General features: G+C 44.1%; 1 long non-coding RNA gene across 1 annotated transcript; it reads left to right on the top strand.

Annotated features, from left to right (window-relative positions):
* Positions 1-318: 318 nt before the first annotated feature.
* Positions 319-9,095, top strand: LOC122530320. Its single transcript, XR_006306971.1, has 3 exons — positions 319-2,657; positions 2,763-3,368; positions 9,085-9,095. It is a non-coding gene; the product is annotated as an uncharacterized LOC122530320 (long non-coding RNA).
* The last annotated feature ends 17,889 nt before the right edge of the window (positions 9,096-26,984 follow it).

Below are 26,984 nucleotides of genomic sequence, written 5' to 3'. Positions count from 1 at the left end.
AGTGCGGTATAACCACCTAGTCAAAACACGTCTGTTGTGCCGCTCGGTGAAGCGTCGCAACAGCGACTGCAACCTCTCCGACTGGACTCGCGCTTCCAGATTCAACCACTCTTCTCCTTTCCGTGTTCTTTGTCAGTACCTTTCGTCCAAGTTTCTCTCGTTGTTCGTACAGTGTCGGTCAGTGGATTGATATGATTTGGTGAAACTAGTGTCCAAAATCGATAGTATCTCAGTGTTATTTTATATATATATATAAAAAAAAAGGAATACATATTCAAATCTTCATTTCTTTATACACGTGCGTAACCATATGTGATATCTCAAAGATGTCGGCAATTTAAAATTCGTTGGGAAGCGCGTGGAAAAGTTGGAAGCCAACCTCCTTCGTCGGGGGTTTCGAAGAAGAAGCGTGTCACCGCGGAGAAATATATAATTAGCCGCGGTTTCGAGACACGACTGGAAAGCAGGCTCGAGCCTGTGACCATTTCGTAACGACCTTGGCTGTGAGGAATCGTAAAACCAAGACAATGTGGAATGCACGGTGCTCGCTCCTATTTTCGAGCGGATAGCTCGAAACACTCGCGCGTAAATCGTCGGACGTGATTGAACGAGGACACGATGTGATACCGGTCGGTGAAATATTTTACGATCGAATCCTCACCCCTGCTTGCTTCAGAAAATCTTTTCGTTTCGCGAGCTTCGTCGTTGAAGACCGTTCATCCGTAGTCGCGTTAATTAATTTATGAATCCAGAGGGTGGCGAAAGAACGGGCGAGTGAACCGAAGAAGATGCTTTGAACCGATCAGCGTCGCTCGAGAAACGTCGGCCCCGAACAAAGCTCCGATCGAGCGTGTTAAGGGCAATTATCGTTCCTCCCCGGTAATTAAAGCGACGGCGCAATAAAAATCGGCCAACGAAGCTGCAGAGTCGAGATTCCTTGGCTCGTAACGGTGTTGTGCGTAAACAGATAGTTCTTATAGCCTCCTCTACTGGTCCTAGATTCGCAGGAAACGCTTCGGGACTGTTACATTCTACTGCGAGATATATACTGGTCGTGGCGTGATCTCTGTGTGTTCTATTTTTATTCCTTTCTTTTTTTTTTTTTTTTATCTTCGCGAATCTAGACTTCCCATGATCAGTGGCGAATAAAATTTATACCGTTGCAAGAAAGAAGGATTTTACGATCGTCGATAATTTCGATGACTCGCGAAAGGATCTACGAGAAAGTAGCGAAGGGGGAGAGCTTGTCTCGGTGATTCTACAAGTCGCAGGAATCCCGTAAATACCGAGGGCCCCGGTATCGTCGCCATCTGTACGCGATCCTCCTGCAGTTAATTATTCTCGTCGAGTCGCGGGGGCATTTAAACGAACGAGGCCGTTAGGCCCCCGTGAGAGGAAAGCGTAATCGGTTTAAAATCGTGCCGTCCCAGAAAACCGAGAGCGGCAGAACCGTCTGGCGAAAATCGAGTCCGCGCGCCGAAAACACAACGAGTGAGGGAGAATACAGCCTGGTCCCGCGTTGTTACGTGTTCGTTGAGAGAGAGAGAGAGAGAGAGAGAAAGAGAGAATTGACCTCTCTCTCTCCTTCCGGGACCCGCGCGACATATCACGCTTATTACGAATTAAACGAAAAAGAGGTTAATTCCGTGGCGGCTAAAACGGTCGATTCGAGCGGCTATTTTCAGCTGGAAACGTGACACTTCATTCATAATCCTCGACCGTGTAAGCTCGCCAGCCGACACCTAATTAAATCTGAATTTCCTCCTGCACTTGTTCGAGCGAACAACTTCCTCGTTGCTGCACGAGTACAGCTAGACGCGACGCGCGACCCCCTTTCCACTACGATGCAAATTTTATTTGCCAAGTAATACTTGGCTATCCTGTACTATGTCCCTACTCGCGTTGTATTTACGATGTATTTACGATTAACCGATACGGAGTTTACACGCCGACGGGGGACTATTTGCGACTATAGTCGCACCGTCGTGACAAAACGACAAACCGAGGGGTCACCTCATCGACACGTGATCGATGCTCGTCACTGAGTCGCTAAATAGCAACGAAAGGGTTTTCGGAGTACTCCGGGGGAACGAAGGACTAAGTGGAAACGCGTGTTACCGTCGGCTACTCGGCGCTGCCCTTTTCACGCTTAATCCCATCGGACCGTTTCCACGACAGCGGCGGAGCTGAGTCGGTAAATCAACTGGATATTCCTTCTCTGGTCTCTCATTCACTCGTACGTGTGTGTAGGTTCGTCCGTGATTGCCGGATTAAGTCTAACGTACCGGGATTAAAACCATCACCGTACGTACAGAGGATTCAAGTTTCCCTTTTATATCACGGCGCGAATTGGGCACGTCGTTAAACGCTGACCGAATGTTGTCGGATCACCTCCGTCGATTTCACGGAAGATTTAATCAGGTTTTTTTTGACGAATCGTTCATTCATCGTTTGTCTAATCAGCAGTGGGCGTTGCAGATAGTAGTTTTGCGTTTCACAGTGTATCTACTTTTTTTTTTTGTTTTTCATTTGTAATATAGTCGTGGCAAACGCGATAATCGCGATTACATTTGTTGGATTCCGTGTAAAGGAACGACACTTGCAATTTTAAGAGAGTTTATTCTTCGTGGTTAAGGATGACGTTGCAATGTCTCTAGGTTGGTTCCTCTCTTCTCAGCGCGTCTTCTTTATATTATTTATATTGCTTATGACAAATCGAAGAGAGGGAGAAACGAGCGTATATAAATAAGTGTTGTTTGCAGGTGTTAGCACTGATTGTGAGCCAATATTGTCAACGCATCGATAGAATTCGAAAATACAATTGCACAAGACATTGTTCGAACATTTACGTGAGCCACTGGTAACTTTGTATTTTCGTTCCTGTCGGGTTTCCTATTCGAGGAGCGAGTAATTCCAGCGATACGTAGCTGCGCGTGGGATTCGACTCGAAAATATTTAACCGACCGTTTCGAATGTTGACCCTAATCGCGACCGAACCAGATCGGATCCGGCAATTTGCGGCCTATGCTCGGTTAACCATGCGAGGATTGTGACTCTCGTTTTGCGAGCAGCTCGCGGCGTGTGCGACTCGACTTCTCGAAGAGCGAACGGGCTCGAGAAGATGGAGCGTGTCGTTTCAACGGGCGACAGTTGCTCGAAGAGGTTGTCGACGATTACGGAATACTCGGAGCCTGGGATCGACAGCGACGATAATGAGGAACGTTACGAGGAGGAGCCAGCGATTCCCAGAGGCGATTCCGAGCAAAGGCTCGAGGACCAAGCGAGCACTGCCGTCAAGTACTTCCTCGTGGACGACTCGCCGATGGCAAAGTTCAGCCGGAGCATCAAGTGGATCTACAAGAAAGTGAGTCTCGAAAGTACCTCGGTTAGAGAGCACTTTTGCACTTTTCTTTCTATCGGCCACTCGAGGGTAACCATTCGGCCACGTTCGCGTTTGTGTGTTTGGCTTTGCGGTGAGCATTAGTGATCGGTCTAATGCCTCGACGTTAAGGGGATCTTTAAAAGAAAATTTTACGACAGGGAAAGCGTAGAAGGAAAAGGAGGGAGGAGTTGGAATATTCGCAGATTTCGCAGCGAGAGAAGGCAACGTAATTCTCCGAGGTGATCGGAACTCCAGGGAACCGTCTGCGAATCTGCTCGAATCTGCGATTCAAGCAGATTCGGCATTTGCACCTCAAAGTCGGTTTATGAGCGAGAGAACCATCCAGTGTCTACCGGGGACTAATATCCATGCATATACGCATCGCAACGCCCATTTCCAGCCACGATACCTGTGCGACTCCTCTCTATAGGGGATTGCCGTATCGTGGAATTATCACATTTCGCGAATGTGTGGCTGACGTTGACGTTTCTATCGGGGTGTACCGAGGTGAGGTTCGATCGTACTCGAGTAGTCGCGTTTGCGCTTCGTCTGATAGCCCCGATGAAAGAAGCTATTAGCCGCACGCAGCGGACACCGCGTCACACCGCGTCACACCGCGTCACACCACACTACACCCGCGTTCTTTTGTTCTGTTTTACTTTCGAACTCCTCGAGCCGTGTGTCTGCCGAGCGTTCGCTCGTATACAGCTACGTGTCCGCTGGAGAGTAAAATTGTCGCGAGTTGCTCTCGAGAGTATTTCTCGCAAGTGGATACTATTCTGAGAGTTACTGTCCGAGAGTCGGCGTGCCGCAAATGGACACAATATTATACGGCTTTTTTTAAATTTAAATTATTATATAATAATTATATTATATAATTAATATTATTAATATAATTATTATATAATAATTTAAATATATAAATATAAATATTATATAATATAGTTATTATATAATTATTTAAATTATTGAACTCTTCTTTTTATGATAATTTTTCTTTTGTTATGGGCAACTATGAGGGCACATATTTTTTTGTACCTCCATGATAGCGATGTCACTTTCGTGTTTCGAACTAAACTACACCATAGTGAGTAGGACCAGAGACAATGAACTCTCAAATGGACACGGTTTTGAGAGTTCTATCGGATAGTAAGCTCTCGGAGAGTGAAAATTCTCAAAGCTGCTTTTAAATGGACAAGACACTTGAGAGTACTCGCGAGAAACTCTCAAATAGGCTTATGACAATTCCTCGCGCCTGTCTTTCGCTGCTCTACAATCTCCACGATACACCTCGGACTTCGGTGCTCGAAACTGTGTCTCCTCCTCCCGTTACGACGCATCGGACGGTCCGATGCCGCTGAAATGCCGCCGTTAGCGTGCAGGAATTTTAGGGGAATCGGTTCGGAGTTGGGTGTTGCGTCGATCGAGCTTGGCGAAAGTGGCGGTTGCGCCAAGAATTCCCAAGTAATGGGCTTGCGGTGAGAATTGCGATCGAGAATCGAGAAACGATTTACACACGAATCAATGCGAATTTCCTCGGAACCCTTCGAACCCTTCGAGGCTTCAAATTCAAAGACCTCCTTTTTGCTCCAGTTTTATGTCCTTTAGCGTTCGTTGAACAGCATTCCTCCTGTTTGTCCGGTTGTACGTATTTTCGCGCGACGAAACGCGTCGCCAGCGAGGAAGGTACGTATCGTTGAGCGCGGAACGTGTTAATGAACTCGGTGACAACATTCTCGTCTTCTGACCCGCGTGTTCCCGACCTGGAATGAAATGCTGGTGGAACGCCAGTGTCCGGAACCGAGATAGAATCCTCTTCTCTTCGTTCCTTATCCTCCTACCTCTTTCTCTCTTGCTCTCGCTTTGTCTCGTCTCATCTCGGTTCGGCGATCTCCCGATCGTCCTCTAGAATCTCTTCTCGTCGCGTGTTCGTCGGGGAATGCAAAGATCGCGCAACAACCACCGAGCCTGAGGAAGAACCTGTCCTCCTTCTTTCTCGCGCCAAACGGATAAAGAGCAAAAGTAGTGGCAGTCGAATCCCGGGAAGGAAGGGGTTCATACACACAAAAGAAACTGCCTGTGAGAAAGATGAACGGATTCGAAAGAGGAATCTGGCGAAGAGGGGGAAGAATCGCGTGTCGAGAGGCTTCGGAAGAGCCTAGAAAACTCTTCTCTGGTCCACGCCACTAGAGAGAGAGTCGCGAGATCTCAGGCCTTTCGTGAGGGTCTCAGGGGGCGGAATGACCTATTTCGTATTGTAGCTGGGCTTTCGATGCACTGGCGCGCGGAGAGAAACGAGAGAAAAGTCGGGACAGAGAGCGTTTCAGCGAACCGCGTGCACTCGTGAGCAGCTAGCTATTAGTCACAGCTACCTGACAGAGTATTCTTTGAAACACAGGCAGGTTAACAAACTTTCGCAGGATTCCCGGATATTCGTATTTTCCACGAGAACGGAATTCCGTGTTCGCGCGTTCTTGCGTGCGACTACGTGAAAATGTCGACCGTCTCAAAAGCGCAGCGGCGAGCGCAATTGCGTCCGCATCGTTCGCCTTGCTTTTGGAAGGCGAGGAGATACAACTTGGAGTTCAACTTGGAAACTGAAGTTGTACTTGTGATAGAAGACGCGCGACGTGTCTCGGTTCTCTAAGACCGTGGCGAGAGAATTGAAATTCCACGTGAAGAGAGAGAGAGAGAGAGAGAGAGAGAGAGAGAGAGAGAGAATATAGTACGGCGGAAGATTCGACGTACGCTCGTGCAACAGAGGCCTAATGGAGGGACAGTTAGGACGAAATCGATACAAGCAGCGCGACCGGGTTACACGAGAGGTGATAAATTTTAATTAGCAAATTATGCTGTCCGCTCGGCGCAGCGCTGGAGAGGACCGCGTCCTGCTGACCTGCAATCAACCGAGAGCTAATTGAAACCTCGATTTTTGGTGGCTCCGATTCGTTCCTCCCTACCGTGGTTTCATAGAGTCGTAGATGCCTGAAATATCTCGGCCATTCGCCGTGTGCCAGGTGGAACGAATAGCTGGCACAGGAGCTCTACCCAAGATTCTTATCGAAGCTACGACGATTCACCACGTTCCATGCGTCAGCGAGATCTCTCTTTCTGTCCCTTGTCAACATTGTCAATATTCCAGGGTCAATAAAGACCGAATTGCTTCAATTTCTCCCCGATCATATGTGCTCCCCACAAAGTTACGTTTTCTTCCGCAATAGTAATCGCGAACGTAACGATCGAAAACGGACCTGTTGTTGTTTGCACGTTTTGGTAAGCGACAGCGTACCAAACGAGCGCGTTCTCGGGGATAAAACCAAAGTAATTTGCCGCAGGAAACGCTCCTAATCGCAGAGTCGACCACGGTGTGTCGACATCGTTGCCGAAAGTACGACGGGAACAATTTCCATCGATGGACGGATTTGTTCACCGTTTGTGGGTTGTTGTACAGCGATCCTCAATTGAAACGACGAAATTGACAAAGTTACCAAGTTAACGTTTATGCACGCTTTGTGTTCGTGTACTTCACGTTCGGAATAATATCGTCGGCAATCGAAATACTTGCTGTTTTTTTATATCACGAACCTAGTAATCAAGCCTGTCTTCCGTAATTTCAATCAATTTCGACCTTGTTAGCTATTGACTACGACAACGTCGTGAACTTTGGCGAAACACTTCGTCCTCTCGTTTGGAATTCAAGCGACAGGTTTAATCTGGCTTATGATCTTTTCTAGCATTTTCTAGCACAGCTGTAGCTATTTATTTACGGTGGACATTTTACCAAGGCCGATGAGAAACACGGAAAATACTTTGCTCGAGTAATTTACAACGTTTCCCGTGCAAACGGTCTGGTTAATAGTCTCGTTAATGATTCTCGAGTCGTTACTCTAATGGATCTCGGAACTCCTACATTCTGTCCATTATCATTTAAACCATCTTTGCGCCCGTCCAGACACGACAATGAATTTGTTCATCGGTCGACAATTGCCAACAATTTCACGTTGTTTTACCAAATTTTACTTCTCGTCTCTCGAGGTTTTGCTTACGGCTAACGAATACTGACGGCGATACGCTTCCATTATAGGAACATTAGGTGTTTCCGGTAGAATAAATTTCGATGTCAAGCTCTCCGGGATCGAAGGTTCGCTTGATTCACTGATCGTAAGAAATGGATGGATTAGAACTCTTCCGAAACGAAAAGGGAGGCTTGCGAAATTCGATATCCGGGGCATTTCGGTTTCGCGAAACACACGATCCTCCGTGACAGTCGGTCGGCTCCGTGGACCGAACCGCAGCGTCGAATTGCAACCGACGCGTTAAAGCGAATCGATTTCACCGGAGCAAGTGTCACGTTAATTGCGCGCGGCGCCATCCTGATAATCAGCGTGTCATTAAACGCCTCGCACGGTGACACGGTTCCCCAGGGCCCGGAACAATAACAACAATCAGAACGACAAATCGAAATTTTGCGCTCGCTGGCGAATCGTCGGGATATCGCGGCCGCGACAGGGGAAGAGGAGGAGGAGGCCACCCTCGAAAATGAATTATTTATTTTGTCGACCGCCGTCGTCGTGCCGTGCTAATTCGATGGTCAATTAACGAATTCAACCTCCGTGATGCGATTTGTTTGCCTGTTTGCTCGCTAATTCGTCGGCGATTCCATTTTACGGGAGAAAGATTCCGGTCTGTGTTTGACTATATGGGCTATATCGTTACATTTCCCACTTTTTAGGAAAACCAAAATTTGTTCGTGCATCTGGTTTTTGTAACTTTTCTAGCTTTCGAGATAGTTTTTGCTCGATTTACGTTTGACTCTCGCGAAAAACTTTGTCGAGCTCTGTTTCGAAAAGATTAAAAAAAACCTAGAATCCTCCTGTCGATGCGACACTGAGGTCGGAAAAATCATACAGAAACGTACTCGCCGTGTTATTTTTCCACGATTTCATTCATTTAGTTTCATCGGCAGTGGAGGGGAAGCGTCCCTTTGAAGCACGATATTTTTCTCTCGCTCGAAAGGATGCGTCTCTTTTCGTACGCGCTATTCACCACGTACAGTCATCCTGTACAAAGCGATAAATTGGATTCCCGTCGACGAGGCGACTGGAAGAGAGGCGAACCGTAATCTTCGCGGGGGCTTAACGCGTACGAGAACGTCCCGGGCGATGGGAGAGGAGCCGGCCTCGATTAATCATACAGTCTTACGGTGACAGCTTCTATGAAAGCTTGAATCTTCGCCTTGTTGCTCCGCGTTGAGATCGATACGGTGATCCCATTGAGACTAAATTACCTCCCATTATGGAAGTCACACGGTCAACCGATACTCTCTTCCTCTCTTTCTCTCTCGCGGCCGCGCATGCTGCTTGTTTTTAATCTTTCAGCGAGGATCGACCTGCATGTACGACATCGCGTGTTTGTCGAGAAAGCTGCAGTGGATTTTCCCGTTTTTTGCGCTTACTTCTCTTTCTCTCTTCTCTAACTTTTGTCTACAACTGCTTCTCTAAAATTCGTGTCTCTAATGTCGTAAGGTCTCTTTCTTTTATTTTCATTTTCTCGCAGTCTCTGCACTTTTGACGAAGCATTAACCCTAGTGTATTTCCGTGTATCTCTCTACGATCGTTTTTATTTCTTAACGAATTTAATAATTTATCGTCAAACTCGTGCTTATAACGTCTTCGCAATCGTCTTTAGTTTCTGAATAAGAGCCAGTGAGCGGATATTGTCGCTTCAATAAAACTACGTTTAATTCAGTCTGAGAATCATTCAGTTAGTTAGTTAGTTAGTTAGTTAGTCAGTTGGACAGCGTGTCGCAAATCTTCCCGTTTGGCTATTAGATCCGTGTTGGGTACGTGTTTTCTCGTGGAATGACTTTCCTCGGGAAAGGAATGCACGGGGCAGCGCGGCGGCGAATAAAATCATTGCGCGGGGTCGTGGTCGAGTTCAACGACACGAACCTTGGCTAGAGAAAGAGAATGGATCGAAAGGATCTCGAGGATCCAGGAGGGATCCGGCCGATCTCCGCGCGCGGACGTGTTTTGGTTAGGGATATACGTTCCGTTTTCTTCTTCCTCCTTCTTTCCACCTCTGCGCTGCGCCGGTGCTAATTATTTTTTATGTCGCAAGAATATCGCGTAATTACCTCTCTCCGCTTACACTGTCTCAAGTAACGCTGCAGTAAAAACTGCTGTTGTTGGAGCCCGTGGAAGCATCTCCAGCGAAATACCTCGTATTTCCTCTTTCTTTTTATTGCCACTTCTATTTTATAGTCGCATCAAACACTTGTGTCGGTTATTAGCGACTTGGAATTAAATCGTACAATTTATCTGACTGTTTTGGAAAGTGTATCAATTTTACGATCGCTTCTTTATCCTTTAGATTGTGAGTCAGGGAATGATTCGAGATGTTTCCTTGCACTGGACAATAATATGTTCCATTGTCGATGTTAAACTTTGCACAAATTACGAGTTGGAGGATCTTGTTTGTAGAGAAAATAATGGTGAGTGAGTTTCGTATGGCCCGTTATGATCCTTGAGATTATAACTTGGTAGTATATTTTTTTTTTTTTTCAATTGGGCCTTTGTTTTTCTTTTTGCTGCTAGTCGGAGGACTGGACGAAAGAACTTCGCGTGGGATGTAAAAAAATTGGTAGGTGGCCGACAGCCCGTTTTTATCGGCTCGCTTCACATTATCGAGCTACTGTTCGCTCGTATCGTCCTCGTTCGTTTATTCCCGAAATTCTTCGACAGATTATGACGTATCGGTCGTTTATCCAGCGAGGTTGACGCGCGAATGAAAGGGTCCGCGTCCTACCCGTCAGAATAATTCGGCTCTGTCCCGGACACCGATAGAGATCGATCAGCTTTTCACGCGAGAGTTTATGGATACAGGAATACAAAGAGAGAAAGAGAGAGAGAGAGAGAGAGAGACCTGTCAGAAAAATTATACACGTCGTAATTTCGTTGAAAACGAGTACCGTCAGCGTTTCTGCGATTTATAGGGAGGCAGGATTTATTTTTGAAGTTACCTCTGCCACCACATTTTACAATTCAATCTTCAATTTTTGAAGATCGAAATAATCGAACTTGTTGTGCGCTGCGAGGCACGTTTTTCATGGCGAATCAACTCACGTTGGAAGGCAGTCGTTTATTTTTTGAAAACTGTACGTTAACCTGGCTCAACGAAATTGTGAGATGTTTTCTCAAAAGCGCAGTCGATCATTTGTCGCTGCCGAGGGGATCGTGTAAAAGTAAACAATAAAACAATTCTCAAAAATAAAGGACTACACGTATGTAGTTATCGATATCTTGAACGAATTTCTACGTCCCTAGAGAAAAAATACGCTAAAATGGTGAAAATGACCAACTGATAATTTACGTTTGGATATTTCATAGATGTAGAACAGTGTATTTTTAGAGGCTTGAATGATTCTTCGTAAAATACATAAATAAAAACCTTGCGTACCCCCCATTGTATTATAAACGTCTTCTGTCTCTTTTTACTTTAACGACTCTGACGGAAATTTTATGCTTTAGTCGTCGATAGTCCTGGCGTGGAAACACTCCGTTTCCAAAAGTAGATCAATTCGAAAATTGCCGGCAAGATACAGCTTGATTCTAATATCCTTCTTGAACAACTCTGCCTCGCTTTATGAACGTAAAAGATGCAGAAAGATCTCGGGGATTCGTCGTCTCGACCGTTTTCTCTTATTTTTGTTCTTTTTTTTTTTTTTCAAGGGGAATTACAAAGCGAGCTTGCTCTCGCCGTGCTTTTCATTAAACCCAAACTCAAACAAGATCTCGAAAGAAAAAGAGCACCGACGATGCGATTCTCCGTGGTGGAGGTGGAGGTAGAACCACGCCGCCGAGGAATTCCTTCGGTGTTCTACGCCATAGTTTTTTGCCAGGAGGCGACGAAGGAAAAAGTTGGCAACTGCAATATCTGGTCCCTATCCTGTACGCTCCATGTGCCACCGATCCGTCGATAATTGCAAACCGATGGACCGCCAAACGTTTAATGGAGTTTTCGGCCACGGTCTCGCGCCCGACGGTCCACTTTTCGTTTCACAAACGGCGGCCAATCGTCTCCTTCCTTCCTTGCCATCGTGCCCTGCCCCGGTTGGGTTTCTACATCCACTGAGATAGAGTCGATTAAAACATTTCGCGCTTCGTCTATCGTTCGCTCGTATCACTCTCTCCGCTTATTTTCCGCCATTTTTACCTGCACCGTTTTATCTAGTCGGAAAAGAGGTTTAGCCATCATCGAAGTACGAACGGTTATTGGGATTTTCGTATCGCGTCGAATTCCATTGCACGAGTATAGTGATAGTGTCTTGTATAGTTTTGTTGTTTCGCGAGAGACGGAACGAAATCTTTTTTAATACGTTTCGTGTCACGTGGGACTTATGAACGAATTTTTTTCGAAAATTTATTATGAAGTCGTGTATTGACATCTTAATAATACGTATACCGCGTTTATCCTGTCGTGGAGTGTATAGTATTTGTTATCAAAATAACGTTAAAGTTAATATTATTTATTAGTACTTAGTATTATATAATTTATGTAATAAATTATTATTTATTATTGCTTAGTACATAAACAGTAATACTAAAAATATTTGGAAGAAAATCTTTTATTAATCAAATTAAATTAATTTTGACGTCATTAAAAAAGTGTCTGTTAAAATAGTGGTAAAATGAAATTTATTGCTTTGTCCCGTAATGCATCTCAAACTCTGGACACTTTTCTTTTGCGCTATTATAAAAATTGCAAGAAGCAAAATTATTAATTGCAATATCATTACGCGGCTTAAACGAAAAGTAATCAAAAATCGGCTCGGCACGGAACGTGGTAATACACCGTGCAGAGGTTGCTGCTACATCGCGAAATTGCCGGGTTAGCAGAGGAAATCCGAGAGATCCCTATTCTTTGGTGCTCAGCAGTTCCGGGAACTGCTCGCGTTGTTACGCAGCGGGTTAACGAAGTATCACGTGAATGTGATTTCTGTTCGCTCGCTTGTTTTATGAATAATTGAATATCGCATAACGACGCGAATGGCATAATGAAATTGCATAATTTCACTGATTGAATGTGGTTGATTATGAAAACAGGGTATAATTCTTATAAACATAATTCTTGCGAAGGTATAACTGAATCTCGGACTCTAATATTTCAATATTTCATACATCTTTGCATATTATACCGCGGAATTGAAAGATCCATGCAATCGAAGTCAGCACAACAGGGGGGAACGGTTTAATTAAATACGAAAATTGAAGCTAGAAGCTAAAATGCTTATTCTCTACTACATTATGGTATGCCACTCTATTCTGCACTGAATTCTCCACAACTGTCGAATCCATTCTCCGTTCAATTTCCCTTCGACGTTCGCTCTCGTCGTGCTTTCCTTTCCTTTTGTGTGTCCATAGCCTAGCAAACATTGTCACGGGAAAAGCATCACCTCGCCTCTGTGTGACATCATCTCGTCTGCAGTGTCTACAACCCATCGTACCTCAAGTGACCCAGTCGTAAATTAGCTTAGGGCCCTGTTATTTTCCAAGAGTACCGCGCGTATATTTTCTGTATATTTTTTGCAGCTTTTTAAATCCACAGTCTACTTCGTAGTCCAAAGGTACTTCTCCATTTGAGAGTAAAACTGTCGCGAGTATTTGCTCTCGAGAGTATTTCTCGCAAATGGATACTGCTGCCGAGAGTTACTGTCCGAGAGCATCGCTCAATTATTTGAGAAAGAAAAATGGAGAATTCTCTCGCGAGAAACTCTCAAATGGAGAACGTGCTGTCGTTTCCTACAGGGGAGAAAAAGAATCCAAACGATCGCGAAATAAAATTCGATTCTCGCGTCATCGAGTCGTGTACGAACAATACGCGGTTTCCTTTTCTCGGTTGGTGAGGAAACGGAGAAGACGGGGAACGAAAAGACGATGCTCAAAGAGGAAAACGATCGTACGTTTGGATCAGCCAGAGTCTGGCTGTCGAGCGGAGGCTGAACAGCTCGCGTATAGGGTATAGGTTGGCGACGACAACGCGCTATCGATAAAACGTAACTTTTAGTTGGCGCGAGGTAAACGTCCGCGCACGGTCGCGTTGCACGTCTGTCTTAATCCTCGCCTCGATAAAATATGGCAGCGTGGTCACGGGAACGCGGGGATTTCGACGGTAAGCCGTGCCCGTTATTCCCAATTCTTTCTTTTTTTTCTTTCGTATACGAAAAACGAACGCGGAAGGAATGACGAGCGGAATATTTTTGCCAGGCACACCAAAGGGTTAGAGGGATGTCTGTCGGTGTCGCGACAGTTTCGTAAACCCGCTCTCGAATCTGTAAAGGGATTGACTTTTGCGACGAATTCCAATCTGACTGCTCGATGATAAATAGAACAGAGGCACAAGGTGATACTGTATGAAAAAATGAATCAGAAAGAAAGAGTACAAGTTTTTTCGAGAAAAGCCGAGTTTGAAAATTGAATCGATATTGTACTTGAACAAAAGATTGAAATTCTGTCGTTAGATAATCCTGCAGCGTACATCATCGCCGTCGTCATCGTTGATTCATAAATTGGTTTGTTTCTTACGAGCTTCACTCTCTCTCTCCGTAAATATCTAAATTTCTAAAACTTTCTACACTTTCCAAGTTATTCAGTTGTTCGATACGACTGCTCGATCATCGCGCATGGTATTAAGAGTTGCTTGTAATTGGATGGCACGCAAGGAAAAACGGCGCTGGAAGTGAAATTAGCGGAACGTACTCGGACCAGAGGTGATGCGATTAGCACGACTGAATTGACCACGGAACGGTGGTCTGGCGTGAAAATAGAAGGAAATAACACTTAAGACAGTAGGAAAGTAGTCCACGAGGGAGGAGGGGATTTTCTTGTGATACCTTGCTGTCGGAGTAACGAGCGCAACTCGCGTATCGCGCGCTAGACTAGAAATTAAAAATCGCTTGTCAGAATATTGAATGAAGGAATCGAAGAGAGGGGGCCGAGAGAAAGAAGGAAGCGCATTATTCCGGGCCGCGGTGCACGTTCGAATAATCCGCGGGAAATTCGTCACGGCCGACTGGCCGCATCATTCGACGACAGTTTTAGCGGACGAACGTGCCTCGTCACTGTCGCGCCATTCCCGTCCGTTCTTCTTTTTTCTTTTCCCTTTGGTTTTTTTTTTTTTTTTTCATCTGGAGCGCAATTTCCACGCTACCCATCACTCGTCGATATTCATTCCCATTTCTTCGAGGCTCGTACTCGTTCCGAGGGAAAATTGATTCGACCCGTGCCTAGGCAGAACGCGGTTCCTCGTGTGTTCTCGCGATTTTCGCGAGTCTTTCGAGTCGCAAGAACGAACGGGGAGGTCCGCGAGGACCCGTTCTCTTGGAAATTCCACTTTTCCTCCGGCGAACGAGGAGTTCTTCTTGGTGGACGCGCCAGGAATCTTGCGAGATACTCGGTGAATTTTTTAATAGAAAATTTCACGACTCGATGGGACGACGTTGGTGCTTTGTTGGTCGAGCGCCTCGTTGAGAAACGGGCATACGTTGATATTGGCGGTCTCCGGGGAAGTGGAATCTCTGGAATGAAATTAGAACGCGTAATTTGCCCGGAGACTGATTCGACGATTAATCTTCTACGTCTCTTTACGATCCTCGGTGTGTGGTTATGTGTAATCAGACTCGTGAAGATCCACGGTGGCACGCATCAACTGTTTCGATGTCGCGAATGAAACATCCGCGGAACGACTTGTTAGCTATTCCAATCTTCATATTCTTAATTGTATCGTGATCTTTGAGAAATTAATTTCTCTGATACAAGTTCAACACGTCGGTCGTCGATAATTATTACGATCTTTGTCAATCTAATCGACTTGTTAGCTCTACGATAGTTCGGAACGGGTATTGAAACTCGCACGTTTGCCGTTACGAAGTATAGGGGACACCGCCCAGGCAGTACCATAAATAAAATAATAAATATGTCGCCTTCAACGACGTTATCTCTGGACGCAGTACCGTCAAGGCTATGAGGTAATTGTTAAAAAAAAAAAAAAAAAACTATCATGGCCCTGACCGTGTGGACTCCAGTTAAACAATAAACATCCAGATCCTTCGACCCGGAAAAGACACAAGGGAGTCGGGGGTATATAAAACCCGACTCTAACGCACAGAGTATCATTAGTTCTTCTACACCGAGGTCCACGCTACAAAGTAGATCACCACCGTACTGCCTGTGCGCACATCCTACGGCTCCACTCGCAAATATTATTTTATTTACAGTTAGTGTTTGGACGACAGTCCGTTATTGTACAACTTTGTAAATACCCTGGTTGAAATAAAACGTTACATAAAACACTAAACGCAGCATACGGAAACATAATCGTGAAAGGGAGTAAGCGCTCGATCTAGGTTGTTCTATCGGTGCGAACATGTGTTTAATATCACGGTTAAGTCTGTTAAGCCCTGTCGGGGAATCGGCGGTACCGTGTGCTGGAGGAGGTGATATTTGCAAGTGAAATTACAAGAGGGTAAAAAAGAGGCGGGAATATGCGTAGCGTGCACAGACAAACGAAAGGGGGATTTTTATCAAACTTATGGCCATACTGGATATGGCGAAGGTGAAACTCGAAATTTTCCTTTTTTCTCTTTCTCTCGTTTGCTCTTCACCTCTTGACCAGAGTATCCTTTTGTCGCTCGAGATTCATAAGCTCTCCCCCTCCCCCTTCCTTCTTTTCTCTTCGCCAGTCTCGTTTACGCGCAATTTTAGCCGAGTGGTTTCACGTGGTCTCGAGACGAGAGCACGGAAATTCACTTGCGTCCGAGGGCCACGAAATCAATTCTGCCCGTGAATTGAAAGAGAGAAAAGTTCAACCAGCGAATAAAAGAGAGAAGGGGGAGAGAGAGAGAGAGAGACTGACGTCGTGTCACAAATTAAACGAACGCACCTGACTGGCGTTCGTGTGATCGGAACTATTGTTGCCCCGGTGGACCCCTTTTCTATGCAACACCGGATCTATATTGTTCAATTTGACCCGGTTGTCGAGTGCACCAGGCGGTTTCAAACGCGCCGAATGCTTTTCAAGTGGGACGCCATTATTTAGGAACGTGTGTAACCGTGAAACTAGCCAGCGACAAACGAGCAGTTTTCTTGGATTTTTTTTTCTTTTTTTTTTTGCCGGGGAATATTCCTTCCCTCTCTGGCTTCTGGATTTATCGTCCTATCGTCGATGGGAAATTATCACTCCGTCGTGTACTTCATTTTGGTTGTCCGAACTCTGTGTACACGTTTGAGACGAAAGTTTCCGGTGGAGTCTCGTCCGAACCAGGAGATTTATAACGAGCGTTAATTTTCAAAGCAAACGACAGGCGTTTCCTCTCTTTAACGTTCCGCGAAATTATTTAACGGAAGGAACGAAACACGATACACCCACTCCCCACCCTCGGGCGGCTTATTAAAGCCCGGATTTTCCGGCGATCGTCGAAGAAAATGAGAACTCGGAGAGCGTGGAAGAAGCTGAAAAATCGACTTTGCGTCGATCTTTCCTAGCGAAAATCTCGTTAAGAAGTACCGGGCCGAATTCTACGACGTTTAACTAGCTACGTAAATCTCTCTCCCAACGGGGTTAACGCATTTATGTTTCTTCTCTTGTGTGTCGATTATCCGAAAGCGGACCAATCCTTCCTGACGTTGTTCGTCGTTTCGTTGTTTGTTGGCGAAGGCAACTGCCCGGAATAGAACTGCAGAAGTAAGAAAAGGAAGAAAAGGATATACATCTCGCGACTGTGTGTCTCGTGCAATTAGAAATTATTCCTTTGACCGCAGAATTACGGTGTTTCTACCATGTAATATCTCACCGAGGTTTCTTTTCCGTGGAGGTGGCACGGACCACCGCAGATCAGACAGGCTAGGTCTTGTTCCGATGCACGCGGTTCTTCTATTTGCGATACATACCCTATCTCGTTGACGGAAGGTGCACTCACTTTAATCAGAAGTCTGGTCCGATTCTGTGGCCGCGTACGGGCTCTCCTAAATGTTGCGACGACGAACGCGGTCACGAAAATACGCGTGCTCTCTCTCCGCCTTTGTGACGTGCTTTCTGGCGCCCTGCTGAAAGAGAGAATCGGCAAAAAACGGCAGACCTTTCGAAAGAATTGTCAGAGGGCGATCGCGACAATCATGTTAACACTAGAACTACCAAAATGGTCGAAATGACCAGTCTATAACTTTTTCAGAGTAGCTTTGCAGAATCGTAATGTCGCATTTTTAGAGATTTTAATGACTTTTGTAAACTATACGAATAAAGCTTTGTGCCATATCATTCTATTATAAGTTCCTTTCTGCGACTCGCATTCAAATTTCTGTGATGTCATGTTTATACCTTAATCGTCGATAGTTCTAGTGTTAGCGACTAGTGTCGATCGTGCACCTTTAAATATTTCTCAAAGCACCACCCACTGGGTGGAAAATAAATCCCTTTTTTGGAATAATTATTGACTTTAATCGTCTCGACAGACTGATGACTTGATTGATAACGGCAACTTTTGACTCTTGAGAGATTTTTACCAATATTAACTTAACTTGGCAACGTTGAATTGTATTTTGGATTCATAAAGTAAATGGACTCTCGGATCCATTAGAATCCGAAAGATCTTCTTGCCAGTACGAAAAAGAATGAAATTGCCATCCGCGATGAATATGCGATAATATAATTGCTTTGCATTAACAAGAAATCCTGGCTGGTTCCGTTCTCGGTTAACAAATATGTACATAAAAACCGTCATTGGCGATCGAGTGGCGATAATCGCAGTCCGCGTAATTTCTGTACAAAGGTACCGTTATTACCGATATTAATCGATAATTAATCGCCGGCGGAGTCGGCCGGTTCGAACGCACGACAATGGCATTCTAATAAAGTGGTGAATGAAAACGAATCGACGATAGCTCTCTCCTCCAGGCATCCACGCTCATTCCTTCCTCTCTCTCCGCCGTTTGAAAAAGCTGCAGCAGAGTCGTTAAAGCGATGAGCCCGGCGGTCGAATTACTCCGGGAAATGGATTACTATAGAATTTATATGGGAAGTGTATCGTTGAGACTGCCTGCTCGATTCGAGATGGCTGGCTCTCTCCCCTTAGCCGGTATCCTGGTTGACGATATTAGGGGTTGCCTTTATGGAAATGTGGGAAATTCCCAACGAGTAGAGTTATCGACCATGGTGCGCCAATTATTCGGCCTTTCTGCCACGGATATAAATAAACCTCGTTTACAAAATTTCCTCTTTTCCGGCGAGTTATCGTCCGCCGTTTTTTGTCGAGCTGCTCATTGCGCGATACTTTTCGTCGAGTGAACGACAAGTGGACGCGAAAAAGCACACCGGTCGGAGGAGTATTCTATGCGTTCAACGATGCGTAAGATGGCTCGTGAGAGGTGTAATTAAACGACGATTGTCCCGTTCTTTCTCTACTTTGGTGATATTTCGCGCGCGAAATGCCGGGTCTATGTAGCCTCCGGTTTTGTTTCTCCTTTCGCGGAATTCCAGTAGAGTTTCGGATACCAGTCAAAATGAGTGGGAACCGTGCGAAAGGTAACAACCTCTCTTTGTCTGGGGCGGCCACGCTGGCTCCACAGGTTCATTACGAACGCAATCGTGACAAAATCGTTTTTATTGCACGACTTCCCTGTTCGCGCGCGCGCACGAGTGTATGTGTGCTCCTCCTCCGTATCTGCTCTCGTATCTGGGAAATGCGGCGCATCGTTATTGCTCGTCTGCCGCTAATGGGAAAATTCAATCACTTTCCGCCGGTGAATAAGCGTCTGCGCTGCGTCACGCAAATTAGAAAGTCGAGTCGTCTGTTTCTTTCGCGCGATCTTTTTCAAATACGGCACGACGGTGGGTAGGAGGCTGTTGTACGAGACGTTGAATCGCTGCGTTCGTGCACGCGTTATATGAATTTCTATGATTCAAGGAATAAATGAGAGGAAGAACGTACATAGTCGAAACATAAGAGGAAGATAATTTTCACTGGAAAATTGACAAAATTTTTGTAGCGGCGCGCGATTATTGTCGTCGAGGCTCATAAAAATTCTTGAAAACAGTAACTTGAATATCGAAAACAGTCTATGATTCGATGGTGAAAGAGAGGAAAAAAATATGAAGTCAAGAGGCGAAATGGAAATAATGTTATCATGTGAAAATTGACAAAATTTTTGTAGCACGCTTATTACCGTCGTCGAAGCTTATAAAAATTCTTAATAACACTCGACATGAATATCGAGAATAATCTATGATTTGAAGGATAAATGAGAGAGAAGGAGAACGAAAAGGGTAATATAATAATAATAATAATAATTTTATTAATTTCGGTCCTTAGGCCCAGAAATGGACTTGGCTTACAAAAATATTTCTACACGCTCACATCCTCCATACTTTAACTTACAGCTAATTACAATTCTTTACATCCATTCGCCAGCATACTGTCACCCCTGGGATAGCGAAAAGGAAAGAAAATGATTTCATGTGAATATTTTTGTAGCCACGCACGATAAAAATTCTTGAAAACAATCGCTCAAATATTGAAAGTACTCTTCAATAAATAAACTGCGGACGTTTATGCATCTCTAGATAATTTACGACTCGTTGCAATATTTAGCAAGTTTTCTATTTCAAATTTCCCTACGAGTTCCATTTCCATCAATTACTAATTTATTTCCCTAAAAATATCTATTTCCTCAATTGCCAATTTAATTTCTAAAAATATCGCAAAGACGCATAAACATCCGCACGATCGACTAATGAGAATCTTTGCGAGGCTCTCGATATTCGCTAAAGCGTAAACCCAATCTGGATTCATCCGTCCCCTGTTAAGGGTGAATAGGATCGGTCAGAAATCAAGCGGTATCAGGGTGGTTGATGTTCAATGGCGTTCAATGGCGTTCGATATGTCCGACCGGGTTTCCTGGCAAATACCAAGATGCCCTAGGGCGTAGTTCCTAGGATGTAGTTTGGGGAGGGGGTTAGCGGTGGTGATCAGTATGCCGGTGGTCGGAGCGGAAGACCGGTCAGTATACAGCGTCCGTCGACCCTGACCCTCGTCAATTTGGCCCTTTCTCCTCCTGCTGTTTCACTGAAACTATTAATATCGTTGATAGACCGTTAACCTGACGTCGTCATCGCTGTTCCGTATTTCCTTCCTGCTGTATTGGGCTCGTAAGTGACTATTTTTTTTTCCTGCGATCGTTATGCAGTCGGTTCTGTTTTGTCGGTTCCACGCGTGAAGAAGGAAAATATACGATTTTCGTGGACGTCGTGGATATTGGATATCTCCGAGTTTCGAGTTTTCGACAAGATCGTTTTTTGATACGAATCCTCGAGCAGGGGAAACACCCAAATAGATTTTCGAGGATTCGGCGTCAAAGCACGTGGGACGATTCTCCTTGAAATACAGCGAAATCTCGGATTTATCGATGCCGGATTTGCTCGTATGATATCTCGTGGATTTATTATCGGAAGGCAGAACGTTGAAACGAGTCTGTTTCAGCAGACGTTTCAACCCGTTGCTCGGTTTTTGTTGATAGACGCCCAACGATTCAACGCTAAATGGAATTAAACCGAATGAAACTTGCATGAAAATACGATTGGATTTTACCGAATGGAAATATAACCCACTTCGGCGGGAGGGTGGTTATATCTAATTTTTCAAATTTCGCCTCGCCGAGAGGCGATTTGGAAACGGGAACGTTGTTAATCGACCACCGTGCGTCATCCATGTAAAATTGGCTTTTAACCGAGCGATTGGTTTCCACGTTGCCAAGCCCGGCCATCGTTGTTTCGCAAGGAGAGAAATAGAAAACAACTCGATCTCGTTTCCGTGTTTTCGCGAAACAGAAACGAAGATACGATGCTGGTTTTTCTTTTTTTCTTTTTTTTTTTTTTCTTCGCGGCCAAGAATCGTCGATGTCACTCGACGTCGAGTGGTTTTCACCGAAAGGTTTGTACGCTGACCAAAGGATCTCCTATCAGGTTTCCGAAAATTTATTCCAAAAGCGTATGCTCACCTATCTTGACCCTACTCAAGCCAGGAAACTAATCGATGCCAGAATAAAGATAGACGAGACCAAGTGAGAAAAAGCGATGACTAATCGCGTAAGGAAGTGAAACGGAAGGAAGATTGTACGATTGAATTTATTCGACTGCACAAACGATGAGGAAATAATAAAAATTAATTTCTCCTTGGAAAGAGGAAATTACTCTTTTTAAGAAGAGGCAATCTGATTTGGACTCTGTGCACTACAGTGAAAAATCTATAATATTAGCGTGTAAAGACCCTGTACTACATTATGACATAGTCAGATTTAGATATTAAGAGATTTGACGTGGAAATTTATAAGACACTATTTTCGTCTGGACAATCGTTTAAGAACGGGTAGAGAAATTATTAAGAATACTTAAATTTCGCTATTATATTTCTTACTGATCTGTTTGGAAACCGGACAAACTCGGACGGCGACGAAGCCATTTGGAATAATGAGCATTGGATCGTTTTAATAATAAAATCGATCGAGGGGAAATAGTCGCGGGAAAAATTTGAAACACAGAAGAAATTCGCTCGTTTGATTAGAACTCCTGTGATTACGGTTGCTGTTAATTCTTGGAGAACGTTTGATTTTTCGGTTGGTTTACTCGGGATGTTAAAGACATTCTCTCTGGCTGGAGTGAGACCGGCTCGCGGAAAAATTGATGAGCCTTGCTGAAAAGCATCGGTTCAGCGCCACGTTCTCTATATTTCACGATTTTCCTCGGAATTTATACGGTCTTCTATCCCTTTGGTCGTTTTCATAAATTTGTTAGGAGGAGATTCGACACCGCGTCTGTGTGTAAAACTTCCAGGGCTGAACGTTCAAAGAGAAATTTATGTTTATTTGATAAATTCTATATCTCGGCCTTCCATGCCTGTGTCCATTTGGATAACCTATGGCTACGAATTTGTCGCGTTTTTCAGAACGTCAGAAAATCATTATACGTATTTTTCTTTTTTTTTTTGTTTCCTCGTTTTTCGTTCATTTCGTTTCATTTGGAAAATCGTTCGTTCGATCCTCCTGTCTTCGAAAGAAAAATGTCGTACGATTGATTTTCCAATTCCGCTACTATTTCGTGGCTCGGTAATTTGGGATTTGTACAGTACAAAAGGTACATCAATACGCTATTACGGAAGTTTTTAACAACCTCGCCAGTTCTCCGGGGAGATCTTACCTCCGGATTTAAATTGTAAATTTTCACCTAGAAATCTCAGACATCGCCTTCGAATTTAATAAAATCAAACTTCTTCTGTCAGTCTTGCAAATTTGCCAGTTACACCGCTGTCTGCCCTGCGAAAGGAATATTCCACTGGATGGATAATAATAACGACAATAAAATTCCCCGCTATATACCACCAGTAACGAAATTAGAACGGCATAATGTAACATCGTTTCCCGCGATTTGACTCCTCGGAGAAATCAGCCTGGCCGATGGAATTATCTAATGAAACACTCTCGCGACGTAATTACGACCGCCGACGACAAACTCGATTATTCTCTCGCAGCCGAAACACGGTGAAGTGGCCGTAAAAACGGGCCAGAAACGTGGAAGAGGAGTGATTCGCGCAACTTTTGTCCGTGGCAAGTGTGCTCATTACCATTTCCATCGAAACTTTCCGATTAATCAAAGGATCGTCCAAAAGATCCTTTTCTTCCATTCGCCTCGTTCGAACGAGAAACACCATCAATATCGAGAAAGAGAGAGAGAGAGAAGTAGCAACACACACAACTGGTAGCCCGAAGCGCGTTCCTTTTCGCCTGGTCGAACTCCTCTTCGGAACGTTGCACGCCCACGACTGGAATATCGACCAGAGAGTTTTTCTACAGTTATATAATACGACGTTCCACCGCGTTCCGGAGGAACGAAGCGAGATCCGGCCAATGACGGTTATACAGCCACCGATCGCGGATACGATCGCCGCGAGAAGTTGGAAAGTTGGCAAATTCCTCTGGCCCGGAAGAATGGACGTTTCTTTGTCCGCGAGGATACACTTATCATCGCCACGACTCCCCTTTTGTCCAACGTGAAGGAACGTACCACCTCTCTTCTCTTTTCCCGCGGTCGTGGACGTCCGAGAAAAATTGAAAAAAATCGGGGTAGGTTGGGAAATGGGGTTTGATCGTTGATGGGGAAAAGTCGGCTCCGTGTAACTATCCCCGTGTGTTGGTAAGATTTATGACCCTCGACGTTATGTATAGCCCGGACGACGACGGAGAGAAGCTCTCTCGACGTCGTCTCGTAACGTCGACGATTACACGCCGGACTAATAACCATTGTGCTCCGTCGGATCTCGCGGCTAAAAGGATTACCGGGTGGCTTCTGAAAACACGAAGGTGCACCGTGTCGTCGTCTCCGTTGGTAGACACCGGGGTTAACACGTTTGGACTAGTGCCCGTCAAAGAGGCGAGAGGCGCCTCTTTCTGTCAAGAGGCCTAATCGTGCTGCACCGGCTGCTGGGATACATACTTCAGAACGGAGACGGATTTCGAGTTTACTGGCCGTGGGAAGAAATTCCATGGGCGCATCGCCGAAAGGCATTCCAACGTACCTGCTCGAAGCCCGCCGACCTCTCCTCCTCCCTTCTTCAGCTTCCTGCTTGCAGAAGAAAGAGATACTTTTTTTTTCGGATACTATCCAGTTGCCTGGTGGATACCTCTCGCCCGTTGACGTAACTAGTGATCCTTTATTTCGCTACAACGCCTATACAGAGTCATAGCGATAAAGAATGGATATATCGGAATAAAAAATAGAAAAAAGGGTTCTTAACCTCCAGGATGGATAGTATTCGCCGAAAGATGAAAAAAAGTCCTAACGAACGTGAGTGAAAAAATTAATAGTTTCAGAGTTGTAAACGATTTGTTTTTTCGGTTGAAATGCTTGCGAAAGAGTTGGAACACTGTAATTTTTTAATACAAAGGTGTCAAGCATGCATGGAAATGGAAGGAGGACATCTGCTCTAATTGAAGAAAAAAAAAAAAAAGGAAATTATAAGGCAAACCACTACTTATGTAGTACTTATGATAGCTCCCGAAGCGAAGAAATTCATTTCTTTAACCGAAACAAAAAATCATTCGATAACTTTGAAACTATTAATTTTTCGATGCATATTTATCAGGATTTTTTTTTTTCATGTTTCGGTAAGTATTTATCTTAGAAGTTATGAACCCTTTTTCTATTCACCCTGTAAATTGGTTGTAGGGAATTCGAAAAATCGTATTCACACGGTTCCTCTGTTATCCCTTGTTAACCCTTTGACTGCGGCACACTCTCGTGTCCTATCTATTTGGTTAAATATTTTGCAGATACATTATATTACTTGGAAAAGATCTCTGTTATTTAGAAAAATAACGAAAAACCTATAAAACTTATTTAGAAAAAAACTTTATTTAAACATTACTTTATTATAAACTTTATTTATATAAAATTTACTTAGAAAAACCTATAAAACTGATCGCAAATTGAAATAAATACTAACACATACACATGCGGTAAAGGTCAATTGCGATTGTGTACGAGAACAGCGAAATCGAGATTGAACAGTATTAATAAAAACACGCGAATGTTGAAACAGTTGCCGATATTCAGCTATTCAGTTACGCGATACGATAAATTCTATATTAAATTAATTTAGTGAAACAGTAAATGTGTTATACTAAAAAAAAAATTTGGACGTACATATGTATTGACAAATCTACGAGAGGGTGTACACATATGCCTTTCGTAGTCCAAAAGGGTTCTAGGAATTACTCATATGTGAGTGATACTTTGGCCAGGGACCAAAGTACGAATTGAAAAGGATATTCAAGCACGGCAGAAAAGATCCACGGGCAGTTTTTAACCAGTATTGCAACCAGCATTGCGGCGTTTTTACGTCAATAAGTTACCGAGTGGAAAGTCTTGCCTCGTCTGAACAAAAGTTCGGTAAAATCGTACGGCATAGTATATTTTGTAAAATTGAATAGTATAATTTTTAATTATATCCTTACAACGTAACAACGTACGACGAAACGCGCGTTACAGTTTACCCGCTCGCAGATTGTATTACGCACAAACGTACGCGAGCTGCACTCTAACTTCGCCCTGCAAGATTTCCGTTTCGGTCTGCGGTCGAGTCGACCAAGTTTCGAGTTCCGAGTTTCGAGTGTTATTCTATTTTATGCAAATTGCGGAAACTCACGACGGAATTCGTCCTGCGGGAGTGGTTCGCGTAAGATCTTGCTTTCGTAAGATTGAAAGTTATTCGATCGTTTATTTGTTGCATAAATAAATCGTTGAAAATTGTCAATAGGATCGACTCCAAATGGCAATTGGATTTCTCGATGAGTTCTTACGTATCAAAGGCATCGGAATTGAAGAAAATGCCAGTAATTGAACAAATGTCGAAGATTGTTGAAAATCCTACGAGCAGAGTCGATTCTTTCGCTCGTCAATAAACCTGCCTCAATATTATTAAAGCGTTTATTGGAAACCACCGAGTGATAGGATTGATTTTAACCTCTTGCGCTGGAATGACGTCGAGAATTTTTTGTCGCAAGATTTTTATTTTATTTCATTTCATTTTATTTTATTTTATTTTATTTTATTTTATTTTATTTTATTTTATTTTATTTTATTTTATTTTATTTTATTTTTTTCAGTTTTAAGTATATTTAAATGTAACCTAGGCAAAACAATGATAAGTTTATTACTTTTTAATAATTTCTATCCAGTGATATCATACCGACGAGTTCAAAAGAAAGAGAAAGCGGCAAATTATTGTATACGATTCGGTCACTCGTTATGGTCCGCGAATCAGTTGCCAGCGCAAAGGGGTTAAAGGTCAGTTCAATTCTTCTTTCGCTAAAAAGAAATAGGTTCAGTCTCCTCAGAAATCAGCGGTGAAAGGCAAAGAAATTGCCTGGCGAGACGGTAACAGTCCACCTCTCGAGATTCGACCGACGAAATTGTAATGAACTACGAAGGCGAAACGGCTTGGTGCAAATGGCCAATGTGTCAATATCGATCGGGGGAGGGGCAGAAGAATGGACGACGACGGGGGTAGGGAGGTAACGCGGAATTCGGTGGCAGGTAAAATTTATATACAGGGTGACCCTCGACTTCCGGCCACCATAGCCCGTTTCCGCGACGATCGCGATTTCAGCTGTTGCGCGGAGATTTACCGAAAACATAGACGAGCATGCAGTTGCAATCGGTCACCCTAAACGAGTTCACTGCGCGGCAAATTTTCGCTACGTTCTGCATCTTTGCCGAACAACGTTAACTTTTTCGAACTGTGACAGCAACCGCCATACCAGTCAACGCTGGTATTGACATTGATACTCATTTCACGTGTGAATCACCATCACATCTGTTCATATCAACGATTTTTCTGCTGTCGCGTGTCCACGATACGGAATGCAAAACGTGTAAGAAGAAACGAGCCAATCGGGACTCGTGTTATCGCGCATTATTATGCAGAAAGAGGTGGTGCTCATCGAGCGATTACAACAATCGATAGATGCGAATATTTCGGCAAATAGTATGTTGCGGTTGA

Source organism: Frieseomelitta varia, unplaced genomic scaffold (assembly GCF_011392965.1).
Source record: "Frieseomelitta varia isolate USP_RPSP 00005682 unplaced genomic scaffold, Fvar_1.2 scaffold_338, whole genome shotgun sequence".
NCBI lineage: Eukaryota > Metazoa > Arthropoda > Insecta > Hymenoptera > Apidae > Frieseomelitta > Frieseomelitta varia.
The sequence above is the reverse complement of the archived record's forward strand: the minus strand, read 5'-3'. Positions and strand labels throughout refer to the sequence as shown.